The sequence below is a fragment of the Oncorhynchus kisutch genome, linkage group LG1, assembly GCF_002021735.2.
Source record: "Oncorhynchus kisutch isolate 150728-3 linkage group LG1, Okis_V2, whole genome shotgun sequence".
NCBI classification, from domain to species: domain Eukaryota; kingdom Metazoa; phylum Chordata; class Actinopteri; order Salmoniformes; family Salmonidae; genus Oncorhynchus; species Oncorhynchus kisutch.
The window spans coordinates 76,329,895-76,350,918 of NC_034174.2; the positions used below are offsets into that span (position 1 = coordinate 76,329,895).

At 43.8% G+C, this 21,024-nt stretch overlaps 1 protein-coding gene and 1 pseudogene across 1 annotated transcript in view; both read right to left on the bottom strand.

Annotated features, from left to right (window-relative positions):
- Positions 1–2,961: 2,961 nt before the first annotated feature.
- Positions 2,962–21,024, bottom strand: part of LOC109876955 (zinc finger protein 501-like) — a 39,484-nt gene continuing 21,421 nt past the window's right edge. The window contains exon 4 of the transcript XR_004211226.1: positions 2,962–3,202. The gene's annotated coding sequence lies outside the window, so the exon portion shown is untranslated. The remainder of the gene's footprint in view (positions 3,203–21,024) is intronic.
- Positions 3,209–8,824, bottom strand: LOC116375823 (zinc finger protein 883-like; annotated as a pseudogene).

Consider the following 21,024-nt stretch of genomic DNA (forward strand, 5'->3'; position numbering starts at 1 on the left):
GTGAGGGAGATGTGAGTCTCCAGCTTCAGAGATTTTTGCAATTTGTTCCAGTCATGGGCAGCAGAGAACTGGAAGGAAAGACGACCAAAGGAGGAATTGGCTTTGGGGGTGACCAGTGAGATATACCTGCAGGAGCGCGTGCTACGAGTGGATGCTGCTATGGTGACCAGTGAGCTGAGATAAGGCGGGGCTTTACCTAGCAGAGACTTGTAGATAACCTGTAGCCAGTGGGTTTGGCGACGAGTATGAAGCGAGGGCCAGCCAACGAGAGCATACAGGTCGCAATGGTGGGTAGTGTATGGGGCTTTGGTGACAAAACGGATGGCACTGTGATAGACTGCATCCAGTTTGTTGAGTAGAGTGTTGGAGGCAATTTTATAGATGACATCACCGAAGTCGAGGATCAGTAGGATGGTCAGTTTTACGAGGGTATGTTTGGCAAAGGATGCAAAGGATGCTTTGTTGCGATATAGGAAGCCGATTCTAGATTTAATGTTGGATTGGAGATGCTTAATGTGAGTCTGGAAGGAGAGTTTACAGTCTAACCAGACACCCAGGCATTTGTGGTTGTCCATGTATTCTAAGTCAGAGCCGTCCAGAGTAGTGATGCTGGACGGGCGAGCAGGTGCGGGCAGTGATCGATTGAATAGCATGCATTTAGTTTTACTTGCGTTTAAGAGCAGTTGGAGGCCACGGAAGGAGAGCTGTATATGGCATTGAAGCTCGTCTGGAGGTTAGTTAACACCCCCAATGAGGGGCCAGAAGTATACAGAATGGTGTCGTCTGTGTAGAGGTGGATCAGAGAATCACCAGCAGCAAGAGCAACATCATTGATATATACAGAAAAGAGAGTCGGCCCGAGAATTGAACCCTGTGGCACACCCATAGAGACTGTCAGAGGTCCGTGTGGAAGTATGCTTGGGTCATTGTCATTTTAGAACACCCATTTGCAAACAAAGCTTTAACTTCCTAACTGATGTCCTGAGATGTTGCTTCAATATATCCACATCATTTTCTTTCCTCAAGATGCCATCCATTTTGTGAAGTGCACCAGTCCCTCCTGCAGCAAAGCACCCCCACAACATGATGCTGCCACCCCCGTGCTTCACGGTTGGGATGGTGTTCTTCGGCTTGCAAGCCTCCCACTTTTTCCTCCAAACATAACGATGGTGATTATGGCCAAACAGTTCTATTTTTGTTTCATCAGACCAGAGGATATATCTCCAAAAAGTACGATATTTGTTCCCATGTGCAGTTTTGAACCGTAGTCTGTTTTTTTATGGTGGTTTTGGAGCAGTGACTTCTTCCTTGCTGAGTGGCCTTTCAGGTTATGTCGATATAGGACTCGTTTTACTGTGGATATAGATACTTTTGGACCTGTTTCCTCCAGCATCTTCACAAGGTCCTTTGCTGTTGTTCTGGGATTGATTTGCACTTTTCGCACCAAAGAACATTCATCTCTAGGAGACATAACGCGTCTCCTTCCTGAGCGGTATGACGGCTGCGTGGTCCCATGGTGTTTATACTTGACTGGAACGATGGTAGGCCTTGGTCCACAGGTACACCTTCAATTGACTCAAATGATGTCAATTAGCCTATCAGAACCTTCTAAAGCCATGACATAATTTTATGGAATTTTCCAAGCTGTTTAAAGGCACAGTCAACTTAGTGTATGTAAACTTCTGAACCACTGGAATTGTGATACAGTAAGTTATAAGTAAATAATCTGTCTGTAAACAATTGTTGGAAAAATTACTTGTGTCATGTACAAAGTAGTCCCAAGGTACTCAGCACGAACGTGCATACTCTGGCACCGAGGTCAGGATTTTAGGCACCTCATTACATTTCTCTTGTTTAAAACCTCCTAGCACACGGATCCCGCTAGCGGGATCAAATTCGACGACATCCGGTGAAATTGCAGAGCGCCAAATTCAAAATATAAAATCGTAATATTAAAAATTCATGAAAATACAAGTGTCTTACATGGTTCAAAAGCTTAGAATCTTGGTAATCGAACTGCATAGTATTCGATTGTCTGAGGACAGCGCCTCACATTAGCATGTTTTCCATATTTCCCAAACTATCACAGGCATCACAAAATAACAAATAAAGATAAAATGAATCACGTACATTTGAAGATCCTCTGTTTGAAATCCCAAGGGTCCCAGCTACACAATGAATGGTCGTTTTGTTCGATAAAGTCCTTCTTTATATCCTAGAAACGCTGTTTTAGTTGGCTCCATTGAATTCAATAATCCACTCCTTCAACATACATACAAAGGATTCCAAAAGGTTACCAGCAAAGTACATCCAAATAAGTCAAAAAAGTTTTTTTATTAATCCTCAGAATGTCTAATCTAAAAAAAAAAACGATAATATTTCAGACTGAGATTACCATGTCCAATAGGAAAGTAAAAGAACGAAGAAGGCTCTTCTGCTGACAATGCAGTTTTTAAATACATTTTCTGATGTTTGAAGAGATCATATTTGCATTGGCGCTCACCTTGGAAAGACTACAAATACTTCTTCATTTAAAAAAACAACAAGCCTAAAGCCTTGTATAAAAACTGTTGACATCTAGTGACATCTAGTGGAAGCCATTGGATCTGCAACCTGGGAGGCAGAAATGATATCTTCCATTAGTTTCTTCAATTGTTATTGCACTCAACAAAAATATTAACGCAACATGCAACAATTTGTACGATTTCACTGAGTTAAAGTTCATATAAAGAAATCAGTCAATTTAAATTAATGAATTAGGCCCTAATCTATAGATTTCACATGACTGGGAATACAGATCTGTTGGTCACAGATACCTTAAAAAAAAGGTAGTCAGTTTCTGGTGTGACCACCATTTGCCTCATGCAGTGCGACATCTCCTTCACATAAGACAATAGATTTAATGTATTTTTGTATTGAAGACATGTGTTCTGAAAATTACTAACTGGGACTCAGTGAAACTTAAATAAATAAATATTTATTATCAGCCAGCTGGAGAGGTTCCAACAAACCTAAAACACCAGAGTACGGTCTGGAGGTCTTTCGGGGCAGTCCCGTTAGTTCTCTTATATACTGTTTACACAGACAAGTTATATTTGCATAATTAATTCATCATTGACGTTTGGTTCCTGCATGTGACTGGCACTGTCTCCTATCTTAACTTATAGAACATATTCTGCCAAAAGGTCTGAGGGGTCATGACCTTCTCCCCTCATATCTCTACCTACAGGAACCAATGATTGTATGAGGAAAGATGTAATATTCAAGACTCTGTCTTCAGACAACATTTCCCCCACACATGAATATACACCTACCATTGTTGAAGCATTATCCTACATAATTTAATGGATAACAGGAGTTAATGAAATAACATACAGCTCTGAACACCCCACCATACACACCACTCCTACTCCAAGACGCTTGATACATATGGATCCAGAGCTGCATATTAGGAACACAGGTTACCATGGTAATCAGATTTAGAGAATGGGAGATAATAACTCTTTACAATATGTTTTCTATTTAAACTTTATTTAGGGATCTGGAACCAGTGCCCGAGAGGAGGGAGATAAAAGAAAACATGTTTGTGCTGCATTGTGTTTTTTCAGTGACCCTGAATGAGCAAAGCTCTTTCCACATAGACAGGAGTAAGGTTTCTCTCCAGTGTGTATTCGCTGGTGTGTTGTCAGATTGAAATCTTGAGCAAAACTCTTCCCACACTGATCACAGCTATAAGGCTTCTCCCCTGTGTGTATGCGTTGGTGTTTAGTCAAGTTTCCTGATTGATTGAAGCTCTTCCCACAATGCTCACAGCTATAAGGTTTCTCTCCTGTGTGTATGCGTTGGTGTCTAGTCAGTTCTAATGATTGATTGAAGCTCTTCTCACACTGATCACAGCTATAAGGCTTCTCTCCTGTGTGTACTCGTTGGTGTGCAATCAGATTGGAATCTCGAACAAAACTCTTCCCACACTGATCACAGCTATAAGGCTTCTCTCCTGTGTGTATGCGTTGGTGTATAGACAGGGGTCCTGATCGATTGAAGCTCTTCCCACACTGATCACAGCTATAAGGCTTCTCTCCTGTGTGTATGCGTTGGTGTGTAATCAGGTCTCCTGATCGACTGAAGCTCTTCCCACACTGATCACAGCTATAAGGTTTCTCTCCTGTGTGTATGCGTTGGTGTGCAGTCAAATTTCCTGAATAATTGAAGCTCTTCCCACACTGATCACAGCTATAAGGCTTCTCTCCTGTGTGTATGCGTTGGTGTGTGGTCAGCGCTCCTGAATGATTGAAACTCTTCCCACACTGTTCACAGCTATAAGGCTTCTCTCCTGTGTGTATGCGTTGGTGTATAATCAGGGATCCTGAATGATTGAAGGTCTTCCCACACTGATCACAGCTATAAGGCTTCTCCCCTGTGTGTATGCGTTGGTGTGTAGTTAGGTGTCCTGACGTATAGAAATTCTTCCCACACTGATCACAGCTATAAGGCTTCTCTCCTGTGTGTATTCGCTGGTGTGTAGTCAGGTGTCCTGAGGTCCAGAAATTCTTCCCACACTGATCACAGCTATAAGGCTTCACTCCTCTGTGTATACGTTGGTGTGTAGTCAGGGAGAAATCTTGAGCAAAACTCTTCCCACACTGATCACAACTATAAGGCTTCTCTCCTGTGTGTATGCGTTGGTGTCTAGTCATGGCGCCTGAATTACTGAAGCTTTTCTCACATTGATCACAGCTATAAGGCTTCTCTCCTGTGTGTATGTGTTGGTGTGTGGTCAAATGTACTAATTGATTGAAGCTCTTCCCACACTGATCACAGCTATAAGGCTTCTCTCCTGTGTGTATGCGTTGATGTCTAGTCAGGGCTCCTGATTTATTGAAGCTCTTCCCACACTGATCACAGCTATAAGATTTCTCTCCTTTGTGTACGAGCTGGTGTGTAGTCAGGTCTCCTGACTGATTGAAGCATTTCCCACAACCAAAGCATGGGTTAGGCCTTTCCCCTATATGAATACTCTGATGAGTTTTTAAGGTTTTAGATGCAGCGAAACTTTTCCCAAACTGAGAGCAGTGGTACGGTTTCTCTCCAGTGTGAATCCGTTTGTGAATTATCAAATCCTTCTGTTTAGCAAAACTCGTCCCACAGTCAGAGCAGCTGTAGTGAGGTTTCTTCCCTATACCTCTATGCTGGTGTTTCTTGAGGTGTTCTGATCTGGAGAGACTCTTCTCTTTCTTGTCAGCATCATGATGTTGAGGCTCCCCAGATGATAAGCCCCTCCCACTGAGAGAGCAACGATTAGGGATGTCCCCTGTGAAACAAAGACATTGAATAGTTAGGTTTTGCAAATATGGGTCCATAAACATATGGGGCGTTACATGAAATTAATGCTTTTTGCATTCCTTAGATATTTTCCAGTAATAATTGTGCACCAATATTCAATTTTAAATCTCTGTTATATGAAATAAAGTCCAGAACACATACAGAACACATGGACAATTCAATTAATATGATTTTTAATATGAATAAACAGTTGCTAAAGTGAAATTTCTGCATTTTTCATTTACGTCTGTCCCTCATTTTAAAGGTCTACCCCGTTACATGAATTGAACTCTTGTTTTAATATGGTGAAACTATTCTTTAAAAAAAAATGTTTTCAAAAGAAAGAACATCTAATTGTCAAATCAGAGTAAAAGCAGGTGGTTCTACCCTTTTTATCAATTTACTGCTATTTTGTGGTGGGAAACTGAGCATCTCAACCCTTCTATCCAGACACAGAATATGTGAAGACTGCATTCAATTACTACTTCCTGTTGCACAATACTAGCTTCCATTCCCCCCGTCACAAGCAGATTCATGGCTGATTTAAAGGACTATTTTACCAATGTAGTGTTTTTTTTTTTCAGTAGTCCCCTGTTATGGTCAACCCTGTTACTTTATTTGGCACATTGGCTCTTACTATAGTATTTATATTTCATTAAGCCTCTTGAGATGGCAAAACATGTTTTTTATTAAGTTGAACACGTGCTCTTTATAACATGACAATGTTAAAATGATGTGAAATCAAACTATTTGTTTTACCAAGGTACACTTCTTAAAATTGGGTGGAACAACCAGATATTTTCATCAATATATAACTCATCAATTAATTGTTACAGAAGCAGACTGTAGTCTCATCCACACACCATGGTTCTTACTTAATGAAATCACATCTCCATGTTCCTCTTCTCCTCTCTCAGTTCCACTCTGCCCCGGTGTTTTCCTGCAGTCGACCAGACCCAGCAGTAAAGTACAGGGAGGCGATTGACCAGGGGACTCTGGGATGGTGGAGGGGGACGGGTTAGATTTGTCCTGTTGGAAGTATTCAACATAGATTAATATTAAACCAAATAGTTTATTGGGTGCATACTTTGAATATCTCCTTTTTCCTTTAATGTTCAATCGTTCACTACTTCCCACTAATCTAAGAGCATTAGATTGGTGGAGGAATGGGCTAGTTTCCACCATATATCTCATACCAGTCATTTCCCTTCAAACAGCCAGGAAGAGGTGAAGCGAGAGGGATAACTGGGCCCAAAATCTGGCTTCTGCCTTATTTGATCGAATATACATTTCATAAAGATTAGGTAGTCAGGAGTGTATTTGTAAAAGTACGACACTTTTCAGGGAAGTCAGGAACCAATATATGTAACGGATGTGAAATAGCTAGCTAGTTAGCGATGGTGCGCACTAAATAGCGTTTCAATCGGTGACGTCACTGGCTCTGAGACCTTGAAGTAGTAGTTCCCCTTGCTCTGCAAGGGCCGCGGCTTTTGTGGAGCGATGGGTAACGATGCTTCGTGGGTGACTGTTGTTGATGTGTGCAGAGGGTCCCTGGTTCGCGCCCGGGTATGGTCGAGGGGACGGTCTAAAGTTATACTGTTACATATACACTGTCAGTTAGGAAAGGAAAGGCTAGCTTTTTCAAACAGAAATTTGCATCCTGCAGCACAAACTCCAAAACGTTTTGGGACACTGTAAAGTCCATGGAGAGTAAGAGCACCTCCTCTCAACTGCCCACTGCACTGAGGCTAGGAAACAGTCACCACCGATAAATCCAAGAAGCATTTCTTTACGGCTGGCCACGCTTTCCACCTGGCTACCCCAACCCTGGCCAACAGCTCCGCACCCCCTGCAGCTACTGTCCAACTGCTCTTAAACGCTAGTAAAGCTAAATGCATGCTCTTCAACCGATCGCTGCCCACACCCGCCCGCCCGCCTAGCATCACTACTCTGGACGGTTTTGACTTAGGTATTTAAAGTTGTCCACATATTCTAGGTGTCTGGCTAGAATGTAAACTCTCCTTCCAGACTCACATTAAGCATCTCCAATCCAAAGTTAAATCTAGAATCGGCTTCCTATTTCGCAACAAAGCCTCCTTCACTCATGCTACCAAACATACCCTCGTAAAACTGACTATCCTGCCGATCCTTGACTTTGGCGATGTCATTTACAACATAGCCTCCAACACTCTACTCAGCAAATTGGATTAAGTCTGTTTTGTCATCAAAGCCCCATATACTACCCACCATTGCAACCTGTATGCTCTTGTTGGCTGGTCCTTGCTACATATTCATCGCCAAACCCACTGGCTCCAGGTCATCTACAAGTCTTTGCTAGGTAAAGATCTGCCTTATCTCAGATCACTGGTCACCATAGCAGCACCCACCTGTAGCATGCACTCCAGCAGGTATATTTCACTGGTCATCCCCAAAGCCAGCACCTGCTTTGGCCGCCTTTCCTTCCAGTTCTCTGCTGCCAATGACTGGAACGAATTGCAAAAATCACTGAAGTTGAAGACTTATATCCCCCTCACCAACTTCAAGCATTTGCTGTCAGAGCAGCTTACCGATCGCTGCAGCTGTACACAGCCAATCTGTAAATAGCCCATCCAACCAAATACCTACCTCATCCCCATATTTGTTTTTTTTCTGCTCTTTTGCACACCAGTATTTATTCCAGTATTTATAATTGCACATCCTCAACTGCACATCTATCACTCCAGTGTTAATTGCTAAATTGAAATGACTTCGCCACTATGGCCTATTTATTGCCTTACCTCCTTACTTCATCTGCACACACTGTATACAGATTTTCTATTGTGGTATTTACTGTACTTTGTTTATCCCACGTGTAACTCTGTTGTTTTTGTCGCACTGCTTTGCTTTATCTTGTCCAGGTCGCAGTTGTAAATGACAACTTGTTCTCAACTGGCCTACCTGGTTAAATAAAAAGAAAATATGGTAGTAGTGCCTGGACGTTACTAGTTACCACAAACAAAGCCATAAACCACGCACATTTCTAAAATGTATCTTATTAAAATGTGATTTTAACCCTAACCTTAACAACACTTCTGACTTTATGCCTAACCTTAAATAAATGAAAATGCGATATAGACGTCTGTGGCTGTGGAAACACGCATGTCTGCCCTCTCATTGGCTATTATGTTCCCACCTGATCTTGTCTCTTTACCGATTGACTTCCATTTAAGAAAACATTAATTTTCTTTGTTAGAACGGACACTTGAGTATCTGGTCAAATAATGGATAATGTGTTCAAAAGGAATGTGAACACTTTGGGAGGAAGGAGAGATAATTAGTTCATAGTCGCAGATTCCTAAACATGATATAGTAGTAGGCTTCTTTGACGAAGAAAAAATTTTCCAACAAGTTGTACCGTGATGTTTTTGTTGTTGTTGTTGAGCCGTTTAAACCGAGCACAGGAAGTGGAGGATCAAAGACGATGAAAACTAGGCCGAGACATTTTGTACAACACAGCACTTATACTGTTAAAGCCAGACTTACCCGATCCATTGTGGAAGCTATTATTTCTTTGTATGGAATGAAATATTGTTGGCTACAGTAACAGTAGACTACTTTGTTGTAGTGTAGAGATAATGACTAGGGAGTTGCGGAGAGAAAATTCGATTCTCAAGGCTGCAACTGATGCGCCCCTAGACCAGAGCAATCAAACATCTATTTTCATTTCAAAACGGAATTAAGTTCAAACAAATAAACGTCTCATGAAGCCTAATATTTCTTCAGAAAGTTCCTGGATAACATTTTACGTGATCTATAAAAGTCGAGTAAAGTCAAGAAAACGTTCAACACCCCCTCTCGCTAAGAATCCGGTAGTTTGTTATCGTCTACCCTTGCCTGGCAGTAACTTGGAATACATGGGCAAAGAGGGAGTATCTGAATAGGCCTTTAAAACGTTTTTTATTTATTAACAACAAATCAATACAGGAAGTACATATGGGAAAACAAGTTTATATAAATAACATACAAAGGACAATTGGGCTGGGGGGCGGGGCTAGGGGGTACAATATCACATTACACAAGGACCATAAGGGACATACATACACTCATTATTCTAACAGCTTTTTTGTTAGTAGAGTATTTAATTGTCTTAAAGTACAGTTCAATTTATTTTTGTAAGGTAATAAAACTTGGTGTTTTGTTTGTAAATTTACATTTGTGAATATGAAATTTGGACAAAAAGAATAATGAAATTAATTACATAGAAATAAGCTGAAACCATTTTATCATAGGTAAAGAATCCAAGCAGTACATCTCTCCACAACAGGGTAAAATCTTCATAAATGTGTTCAATTATAAATCTACTGATGTCTTGCCACAGTTTTCTTACATGAATACAATGCCAAAAAAAGATGCAACACTGTTTCTGGGTGGTCATTACAAAAGGTGCAATTTGAGTTGATGTTTTCCTTAAACTTCTTCATATAGTGGTTAGCAGGATAATATTTATTAATAATTTAAAAGGAAACTTACTTAATTTTGTTAACAGGTGTGTGGCAACATTCAAACTTTTTCCCAACAGATATTATCAATAAATCCATTCCAATAAGGCATGACATAATGTATAGATACAACATCCTGCTGAAACAAGGTTCGTATCGCTCTGTTGTTGAATGGACCAAAAAATAAACACATCTTTCCTGCTGATGAGTCAACAGGGTTAATGGAGGGTAGGCTCTGAGGGCCAGGTCTTGACACGTTCCTGAATAACAATGCAACACCTGAGGGAATGGCATATAAAACTATTGCAAAATCTTTAGGTGTTACAGGGACCTTGTAAAGTGATAAGAATTCCTTATCTGAATAGGCCTCTCGTGAGGGGGTGTCTGAGAATGACTTCTTCTGGTCTTTCGCTGCTGCTGTAATGGCAGCTGCTGTTCACTACCAGCACTGATAGGACAAAGAGCTGTTTATGCAAGTCTTTGCAATGGGTGCATCAAACCTAATTCACAAGTAATTATCCGGTCAAAAATAAACGTAAGTCCAGTGGTGAACAAAGTACCCAATTGTCATACCTGAGTAAAGTAAAGATACCATAATAGAAAATGACTCAAGTAAAAGTTAGTCACCCAGTAAAATTCTACTTGAGTAAAAGTCTAAAAGTATTTGTTTTCTAATATACTTATGTATCAAAATAAATGTAATTGCTCAAATATACTTAAGTATTAAAAGTAAAAGTATGAATAATTCAAATGTCCTTATACTAAGCAACCCAGACAGCACCATTTTCTTGTTTTTAAACATTTACGGATAGGCAGGGACACACTCCAACACTCAGACATAATTGACAAAAAAAACATTTGTGTTTAGTGAGTCCGCCATATTAGAGGAAGTAGGGAGGACCAGGGATGTTCTCTTGATAAGTGTGTGAATCGAACCATTTTCTGTACAGCTAAGCATTCAAAATGTAACGAGTACTTTTGCGTGTCAGGGAAAATGTATTTTCTTTAGGAATGTAGTGAAGTAAAAGTAAGTTGTAAATATATAAATACTAAAGTAAAGTACAGATTCCCCAAAAACTAGTTAAGTAACATTTTAAAGTATTTTTACTTAAGTATTTTATACCACTGCGTAAGTCTTTCTTCTAAACTAAACTACAGCCAAATGTATTGTATTTATAACTAACTCCCTTCTGTCTATGTATATAACTTGTATACAATCAAATAAATAACAATAAACATAATGCTTTTATAGCTACAATAAAGCTAACGTTAGCTAGCTAATGACAAGCGCATCTCTGCTGCCTGAATGCTTTCACGTTTCTCTCGTCTGGGTTTCTTGTTGTTAGCTAGCACATGGACAAGCAGTAGCCTACTGCAGTAGTAAGACTACACAAATTACCAACATTTTATTTGTACTCTGCACAAATCATTGAGGACAGTCAGCCCTCGAATGCTAGCTAACGAACCTTAGTCTCAATGTTACAATCAACTGTCTGTATGCTGATTACAGGTTTAACTAACGTTAGTTGAATGTAACATTGACACGGTCTGTGTGCTGACTACAAGTTTAACTAACGTTAGTTGATTATAACATTGACCCTGTGTGTGTGCTGACTACAGGTTTGGAGGCCACTCTACAGATGAACCCTCTATCCTGACACCTCTGGAGCAGTGCTGTAGGTATAACATGGTACATGATTAAACATTAAGGTGCAATAAGTTGTGTTATCATGAATATATATACTCAGCTAGAGGAGAGAACATGATAAATGAAAAATAAAATTTATTCCTCTCTCAACTTTCACTCCATTTTTCTCTCGCTCTCTTTCACCTTCTCTAGGATCCGTCACTCTACCCTCCTGTGTCTGTCTGCGTCTCCTCTCCCTGCCCCAGTACAGTCTGTGATGTCATGAGGGACTCTCTTTTCCATGATCATCTATTCTCCATAGCCCCTCTCCGAGCTGCACCTGTCTGCCCTGGACTGTCGCCTAGCGACCGTGCTCAGAACCTTTGAGCCGTTGCCAGGAGCAACAGGGTAGCCGCCAAGGAGGAGGCGAGGATCATGTCACTCATTATAAGACCTTGGTTACACCTGTGACACATGCAGGGTAGTCTCTTAGAAAACAGGATTCCAAATGGGTTCTTGGCTGTCCCCATAGGAGAACTCTTTTGGGTTCCAGGTAGAACCATTTTGGGTTCCAGTTATGTTTTGACAAGGTAGGGGTGGTATACAGAACATAGCCCAATTTGGTAAAAGACCCAAGTCCATATTATGGAAAGAACAGCTCAAATAAGCAAAGAGAAACAACAGTCCATCATTACTTTAAGTCATGAAGGTCAGTCAATACGGAAAATGTCAAGAACCTTTGAGTTTCTTCAAGTGCAGTCGCAAAAACCATCAAGCTCTATGATGAAACTGGCTCTCATGAGGACCCCCACAGGAAAGGAGGACCCAGAGTTACATGAAGAGGGTAAGTTCATTAGAGTTAACTGCACCTCAGATTGCAGCCCAAATACATGCTTCACAGGGTTCAACTAACAGACATATCTCAACATCAACTGTTCAGAGGAATCAGGCCTTCATGGTCAAATTGCTGCAAAGAAACCACTACTAAAGCACACCAATAAGAAGAGGAGACTTGCTTGGGCCAAGAAACACGAGCAATGGACATTAGACAGGTGGAAATCTGTCCTTTGGTCTGATGAGTCCACATTTGAGATGGTTCCAACCGCCGTGTCTTTGTGAGACACAGAGTTGGTGAACGGATGATCGCTCCATGTGTGGTTCCCAGCATGAAGCATGGAGGAGAAGGTGTGGGGGTGCTTTGCTGGTGACACTGTCGGTAATTTATTTCGAATTAGGTACACTTAACCAGCATGGCTACCACAGCATTCTGCAGCGATACGCCAACCCAGCTGTCTTGCGCTTAGTGGGACTATCATTTGTTTTTCAACAGGACAATAACCTAAAACACACCTCCAGGCTGTATCAGGACTATTTGACCAATAACAAGAGTGATGGAGTGCTGCATCCAAATGAAGTGATGTCGCCGGAGGGGATGGCTGCCGTCTTACTAGCTCTTTACCAACCATGCTATTTTATAGTTTTTTTCTCATTGTTCCTAACTTGTTTTGTACATAATGTTGCTGCTACCGTCTCTTATGACCGAAAAGAGCTTCTGGACATCAGAACTGCGATTACTCACCTCAGATTAGACAGAGTTTTTTTTCAATGAGCTGGACGGGAGGGATATACTGCCCGACCAGGCCCAGATTCCCGTCATTCGCTGGAGAAGGAAACTGAGATTTTGCGGAAAAAGATCAGGGTGCCTTGTGAGGATCAGGCGACAAGTGGCTAATCTGCCTTTGCCTTCCATCCTGCTAGCTAACATTCAATCGCTGGAAAATAAATGGGAGGTTTTGCGAGCAAAGTTACAAGTAATTAAAGAGCAGCAGTAAAATTGCAATAGCGAGACTATATACAGGGGGGTACTGATAAAGAATCAATTTGCGAGGCACCGGTTAGTTGAGGTTGTTGTTAGGTGGAGCGGCACAGGGGAACCCAAGAGCAGACTCAGACGAGGAAACTGGATAAATAAACCAAAATATTTATTGCCAAACAGGGAGAGAGTGCAGACCAGAGGAAGCTCAGGTGGTTGTAGGAAACCAGATGTGGAGGCTGAGGTTGGAGTGAGACAGGGTAAACAGGTCTGGAGGGGAATCCAAGGGAGTGATAGTGAGCTGAGTCTAGAACAGGGTAGCAGGGTGGTGAGATGTGGAACAGGAGACATGGACCAGTCAGAGCGGCAAAGCTGCAGTGAGAGGATAAACAGTGTCAGGCAGGGATACAGGCACAGCAGGATAACAGGATCTTGAATAATCATAAATAGCTAGAAGAGATTACGATCTGGCAGAGTGGAAGTGGCAGGACTGAGTATTTGTAGAGGTCTTGATTATGGAACGGGTTGCAGTTGGTTGGGATCTGCTCTGACTCCAGCACAGCTGTCTCCAACCACACAGAGAGGGAGAGAGAGAGAGTGTACTGGGGGAGTGGCTGCAGGTCAAGAACACACCGGATGAACACAAGAGGGCATAGCAGGAGCAGATGTGACAGTTGTATGTACATGTAGTTATTAGGCAGGATGGTCGTCGATAAGCCGAGGAGGTGGAGGAGCTGCTGCAAGAGGGGACAGAGGACTGGAGCAGACTGGTTTAATTAAGGACACATGGGAGGTGGGGTGGATTTTGAGAGAGTCTGGGAGTTTCAGATGCACAGCAGAAGGGTTTATGACATGATCAATCTCAAAGGGACCAATGAATCGGGGGGCTAGTTTTTTGGAAACCACATTCAAGGGCAAATCCTTAGATGAAAGCCATACCTTTTGGCCTGGAGTGTGGACTGGGACTGAAGCACGGCGACGGTTAGCTTGGGATTGGGTCCTGGCGGAGGCACGAAAAAAAGCCGCCCGTGCCCTCCTCCAGTTGCGATGACAACGGCGCATGTGGTCCTGGACTGAGGGCACCGCTACTTCGACCTCTTGGGCAGGGAACAAGGGTTGGTAACCCAGAGCACACTCAAAGGGTGACATACCTGATGAGGCGTTGATGAGGGTGTTGTGGGCATATTCCACCCAGGGTAGCTGGGCACTCCAGGAAGAAGGGTTAGCAGGAGGAAGTCACACAGCGTAGGGCAGTCTCCAACTCCTGGTTGGCCCGCTCGGTCTGGCCGTTAGTCTGGGGGTGATATCCAGATGAAAGGCTAACATTAATACCAATTTCTGTGTAGAAGTCTCTCCATACTTGGGAAGTAAACTGGGGTCCCCTGTCAGAAATTATGTCAATAGGGATGCCATGCAGCCGCAGCACATGGGATACCAGCAGGTCCGCAGTTTCCCTGGAGGAAGGAAGCTTAGAGAGGGGAATGAAGTGAGCCGCTTTGGAAAATCTGTCAATAATAGTGAGGATGACTGAGTTACCGTTAGATGGGGGATGACCAGTGACGAAGTCCAGAGCTATGTGTGACCAGGGGCAACTGGGCATGGGAAGAGGGCGAAGCAGACCGGACGTAGGTTTGCTGGAGGTTTTGTTCCGGGCACAGACCGAGCAGGCTGAGATGAATTCCCGAGTGTCTCTCTCCATGGTGGGCCACCAAAATCGCTGACGCAAGAAGGCGATAGTCCGATTCACGCCAGGGTGACAGGTGAGGTGAGTAGAATGGGCCCACTGAAGAACTTCAGAGCGAACTGAATCTGGCACAAACAGAGCCTTACACAGACCGTTTCCTGGATCAGGCTGGTTCAACTGAGACTGGCAAACATGGGACTCAATCTCCCAGGAGACAGCAGGAGGATGGCATAATAGTTTCTGGCTCGGAACCTGTGTAGTCTGCTGTGAACTGACGGGAGAGGGCGTCAGGCTTGGTATTCTTAGATCCCAGTTTAGTGAGAAGTTGAATCTTCCGAAAAACAATGCCCACCTGGCCTGCCGAGAGTTCAGATATTTGGAGGCCTGGATGTAGGCTAGGTTTTTGTGATCCGTCCACACAATGAAGGGGAGGACCAAACCCTCTAACCATTTCTCAAGAGCCAGCTTCACGGCCAGAAGTTCCCAGTTTCCTATGTCAAAATGTATCTCTGCAGGTGAGAGCTTGCGTGACAAGGCACATGGATGTAGCTTCTGATCCAAACGCAGCGTAGCCTAGTGGTTAGAGCATTGGACTAGTAACCGGAAGGTTGCGAGTTCAAATCCCCGAGCTGACAAGGTCCAAATCTGTCGTTCTGCCCCTGAACAGGCAGTTAACCCACTATTCCCAGGCCGTCATTGAAAATAAGAATGTGTTCTTAACTGACTTGCCTGGTTAAATAAAAAAATAATAAAAAATAATAAATAAAAAAAGGTGAAGGTTGAGCACGGCCTCAGTGACCCATCCTTTTTCTTGACAAAGAAAAGGTTATATAACCTGCTACTGGGGAGAGGAGCTCCAGGCTGAAGCTCGATAGCGCAGTTGTACGGCCGATGAGGCGGGAGAGAAGGGGTGTGAACACAGGAGCTAGACCGTGACACTCTGGAGGAACAGAAGACAGGTCCGGGGGTTCTGGAATGGACTGGGGTGCAGACAAGGCAGGTGGAAGGGCAGAATGTAGACAATTGGAATGACAAAATTTACTCTAAATAGTTACCCTCCCGGTGGCCCAGTGAATCTGTGGGTTGTGTAGCTTTAACCATGAATGACCCAGAACCAGGGGAGAGTAAGGACAGTCGATTAAGTGGAAACTGATCTTTTCCTGGAGATTTCCAGAGAGACGCAGGATAACAGGAACGGTTCTCTCACAGGCACAGAAAATTAGCTTTCCATTAAGAGCGTTGGCATCGAGAGGTGAATCGAGTGAAACAGTGTCCAGACCCAACTGGTTAATGACCCCTTGGTCCAGGAAGCTCTCGCCGGCGCCTGAATCGATGACAGCAGACAGAGGAAAAGCCTGGCTCTGCCACACAAGGTTGGCTTCAAGCAAAGGTCTGGGAGATGATGGGCAGGCGATTTGGCTCAACAGTATATCCCCCACTACTGCTGAGCCCCCTCTTTTGCTGGACGCAGGGAACAAGTGGAGACCACCAGGTGACCAACCTGGCCACAATGTAGTCAGCTCCTAGTACTGATACTCCTAGCCTCTCCTCTGGAGATAGACGGGTCTGGCCGAGCTGCAAGGGTTCAGGATTAGAACATGCCTGGAGATGCAATGCAGTCGGAGGAGGAGGAGAGCAAGGCCCCGAAGCAGATGTTATGGGACATGCAATCCTACCTACCCTCTCCCTTCAACGCTCACGGAGATGGTTGTCAATGCGGATAGTGGGAGAAATGAGTTCTTCAAGTCCATCAAGCTCCTCTCTGGACACCAACTCATCTTTGAGGGTCTCCGCGAGTGCATTCTAGAATGCTCCCTGAAGGGCCTTCTAATTCCAGCCACTCTCTGTGGCGAGGGTGCGGAACTCACGTGCCATTTCAGCCACATTCTGGGAGCCTTGATGAAGGAACAGGAGTTGTTTAGTGGCATCCTTACCACAGACCGGGTGGTCGAAGACCTTCCTCATCTCCTCTGTGAATCTACCGTAGGAGAAGCAGATGGGTGACTGTCTCTCCCACAACTCAGTGGCCCAGGAAAGGCTCCCGGGGCAGAGAAGAAGGACTTGGGACTGGTTGTGATCTCTGGGCGGAGGTTCGGGCCCGTAGGTCAGACAGGCTCCGTGAAAACTCCTTGATGTTCTCGAGAAGGGCTTTCAGGGCTTAATCATGTTGTTCGAGCAGTGCCTCTTGACCAACGAGAGTTTGGTGGAGAGTAGTGGAGTCTGCTGGGTTCATCTCTTGGCCAGATCGTACTGTTAGGTGGAGAGGCACAGGGGAACCCAAGAGCAGACTCAGACGAGGAAACTGGATGAATAACCCAAAATATTTATTGCCAAACAGAGAGAGATGGAGTGCAGGCCATAGGAAGCTCGGGTGGTTGTAGGAAACCTGATGTGGAGGCTGAGGTTGGAGTGAGCTGGGTTGAGACAGGGTAAAGGGAAATCCAAGGGAGTGATGGTGAGCTGAATCCAGAACATGGTAGCAGGGTGGTGAGATGTGGAACAGGAGACATGGACCAGTCAGAGCGGCAAAGCTGCAGTGAGAGGATAAACAGTAAGTGGAAGTGGCAGGACTGAGTATTTGTAGAGGTCTTGATTATGGAACAGATTGCAGCTGGTGGGGATCTGCTCTGACTCCAGCACACCTGTCTCCAACCACACAATCACTGAGAGAGGGAGAGAGAGAGAGAGAGAGTTGTGACGACCCTCCCACTCTGTCTGCCGTATTCTCTCTTTGTTGTTTCCTTATTAGGATGCTGGTGGGCGGAGTTGGGAGGGTCATCAGCTACATGGGAAATCTACATATCTCATCTCTCTTCTGTGGTGCTCAGGGTGATTGTCAATTCTCGGGTTGTGGTCTGGTGTGTTCAGCAGAGGGGAAGAGCGAGAATTTTTTTTGTGACTATGGCGTCTTATGTAGATGAGTTCATTCGCTTTCCATCGGAGGAGTTGTTAGATTTAGGTACTAAAGAACAGCTGTTGAAGGTCGCTGAACACTACAAGGTTGAGATTAGTGATAAACGTCTAAAGAATTCTATTAGGTTGATATTGAAGGCCAAGCTGATGGAGAGTGGTGTTCTTGAAGTTACCACTGTGCCAGCCTCTGCTGAGAATTTGTCGTCTCCCCATAACGTTAAAATGGCCATTCCATCGGTTAGTCCTAGTAGCCTTCTTTTTGAACAGGAGAAAGAACTGCTTCTGTTACAGCTGGAGCATGATCGTGAGAAGCTAAAGCATGATCGTGAGAAGCTAGAGCATGATCGTGAGAAGCTAGAGCATGATCATGTAAAGTATGAAAAGGAATTGGCATTTAAACAAGATATGGAGCATGCTAAAATCAAGTTGCAACAAGAACGTATAGAGTTGGTTAGGGAAGGAAAGATCTCAGGGGAGAGTTTGTTTTGGGAAGGTGACTCAGATTTACCTAGGGGTAGTTCCTCTTTTGGTCATGCCCCAGAGACATTTGATATTGTTGGGAACTTACGGTTATTGCCTCAGTTTAATGAAAGGGACCCCGAGACATTCTTTTCGTTGTTTGAGCGTGTTGCTGATGCTAGGAGTTGGCCTGATTCTGACCGCACTTTAATGTTGCAGTGTGTGCTGACTGGTAAAGCGCAGGAAACATATTCAGCTCTTAGTGTACACGACAGTGCCAATTATGATAAAGTTAAAACAGCTGTGTTACAGATTTATGAACTGGTCCCTGAGGCTTACCGCCAACGATTTAGAACTTGATGATAAGCAGACTCATGTTGAGTTTGCGTGACAATTATCTTTACAGTTTAATCGCTGGTGTTCCGCCTCTGCAGTTGTGACTTTCCAAGGGCTGTGTGATCTGATTATGTTAGAGCAATTTAAGGACACAATTCCTGATCATATTGCCACGTATATTAATGAACAGAAAGTAACGAATGTCACTGAAGCTGCGGTTTTGGCGGACGAGTATGTGTTGACTCACAAAAGTGTCTTTGCAGAGCCCCGTATTCGGAAAGAGTGGGGGCGTTCGGATAGATTTGGGCTTCGCTCACCGAGATACTTTGGTTCACGGGGTGAGTTCTATTCAACTAGGGTTCAGCCTGACTCCCATGGTAAACCTGACTTTGGGCAGGAGTGTCACTACTGTCAAGGTTCAGGTCATTGGAAAAACGAATGTCCACTTCTCGGGTCAAAGGGTGCTTACGCTAAATCTAAGCCTACCGCGTTAGCTGCACCTGTTCCACATCAGTTCACTCATGACTCGTTTCCTCAGGCCCAAGAGAATGTGAAAGTCCATATTGATCCAGACTATTTACCTTTCATTACAGAAGGTTTTGTGTCTATGTTAGGAAGTAAATACCTAGTGCTAGTGAAGATCTTGAGAGACACAGGTGCCTCTTGAGTCATTTGTGTTGGAGTCTGTGTTACCCTTTTCTGCTGAGACTGATTCGGGGAATAGTGTTCTAATTAGGGGAATAGGTTTGAACACTCTGTCAGTTCCATTGCATAAACTGATGTTGGATTGTGGGCTGGTGAAGGGTGAAGTAGTTGTAGGGGTGCGTCCTTCGTTGCCTATTGAGGGTATCGACGTTATCCTTGGGAATAACTTGGCTGGTGAGTGTGTATGGCCTGTCGTGTTTCCATCTCTAGTGGTTTCCACTAAGCCGTCATTTGTTGGGATTCCGGATGAGAGTGTACAGAGTTTCCCAGAGGTGTTTGCTGCGTGTGCAGTGACACGTTCTATGAGCCGTGGCGAACTGGTCACTGCGCCGACTAATGATAATAATACAAAGAAGTATGTCACTGTTTTCCCTGTTATCCCATTATCTGTAACCCGCTCAGATCTAATCAATGCGGGATCAACGGGATGACCCCACGTTAGAAGAGTTGCGCGACCAAATTGTGCCTGTAGAACAGTTGGGAGATGTCGCCCATGGCTATTTTCTCCAAGAGGATGTCCTGATGAGAAAGTGGGTGTCTCATGATAGTTGTTTTCTGGGGGAGGCAATTAGTCAGGTTGTTGTACCAGTTAAGCTTCGTGAGTTGGTGTTGGAAACTTCCCACAGCGACGTTGCTGGACATATGGGGGTGAGGAAAACCTACAATCGCATATTAAGACATTTCTTTTGGCCTAGATTAAAGAGGGATGTTTCAGATTTTATCAAAACTTGTCACACCTGTCAATTAACTGGTAAGCCTAATCAAGCTATTAAACATGTACCATTGTTTCCTATTCCTGTACTCAGCCAACCTTTTGAGTATCTGATTATTGACTGTGTGGGTCCTCTGCCTCATTCTAAAATGGGTAGCAGTTACCTGTTCACTGTGATGTGTCAGACCACTAGGTTTCCTGCTGCCTATCCTCTCCGATCTATCACGACTAAACCTGTGTTAAAAGCTTTGACTCAGTTTCTCTCATTGAATCCCTAAGGTCATTCAGAGTGATCAAGGATCTAATTTCACCTCTAATCTGTTTAGTCAGGTTCTTCAACAGCTCCATATTAAACACAATTTGTCTAGCGCCTATCACGCGCAAAGTCAAGGAGCACTGGAACGTTTCCATCAAACACTTAAGTCTTTGTTGAGAGCTTATTGTACTGAGATGGATAAGGATTGGGAGGAGGGGTTGCCTTGGTTACTGTTCGGGAGGTTTCACAGGAGAGCACGGGTTTCAAATGACCTTGTGTTTGGACATAGGGTGCGTGGACTTTTATCTGTTCTCCAGGATGACTGGAAGTCTCCCGAGCCTCCTCAGTCCCTGTTATCGTATGTGTGTGATTTCCGGCGACGGCTGTACGCCGCTGGTGAAATGGCTAAAGAGAAGTTATCATCTTCACAGGAGAGGATGAAGGGCATATTTGATCGCCGAGCTGAGCCTCGTCACTTTAGTCCGGGTGACCAGGTTCTTGCTCTGCTGCCAATTGTTGGTTCTCCTTTTCAAGCCAAGTTTCAAGGTCCATATACAGTGTCGCGCCAGTACACTGAGCAAAATTAAAACAATTTAAACAGGTCAACATTCACAAGGCCGCAGGGCCAGATGGATTACCAGGACGTGTACTGCAAGCATGCGCTGACCAACTGGCAAATGCCTTCACTGACATTTTCAACCTCTCCCTGTCCGAGTCTG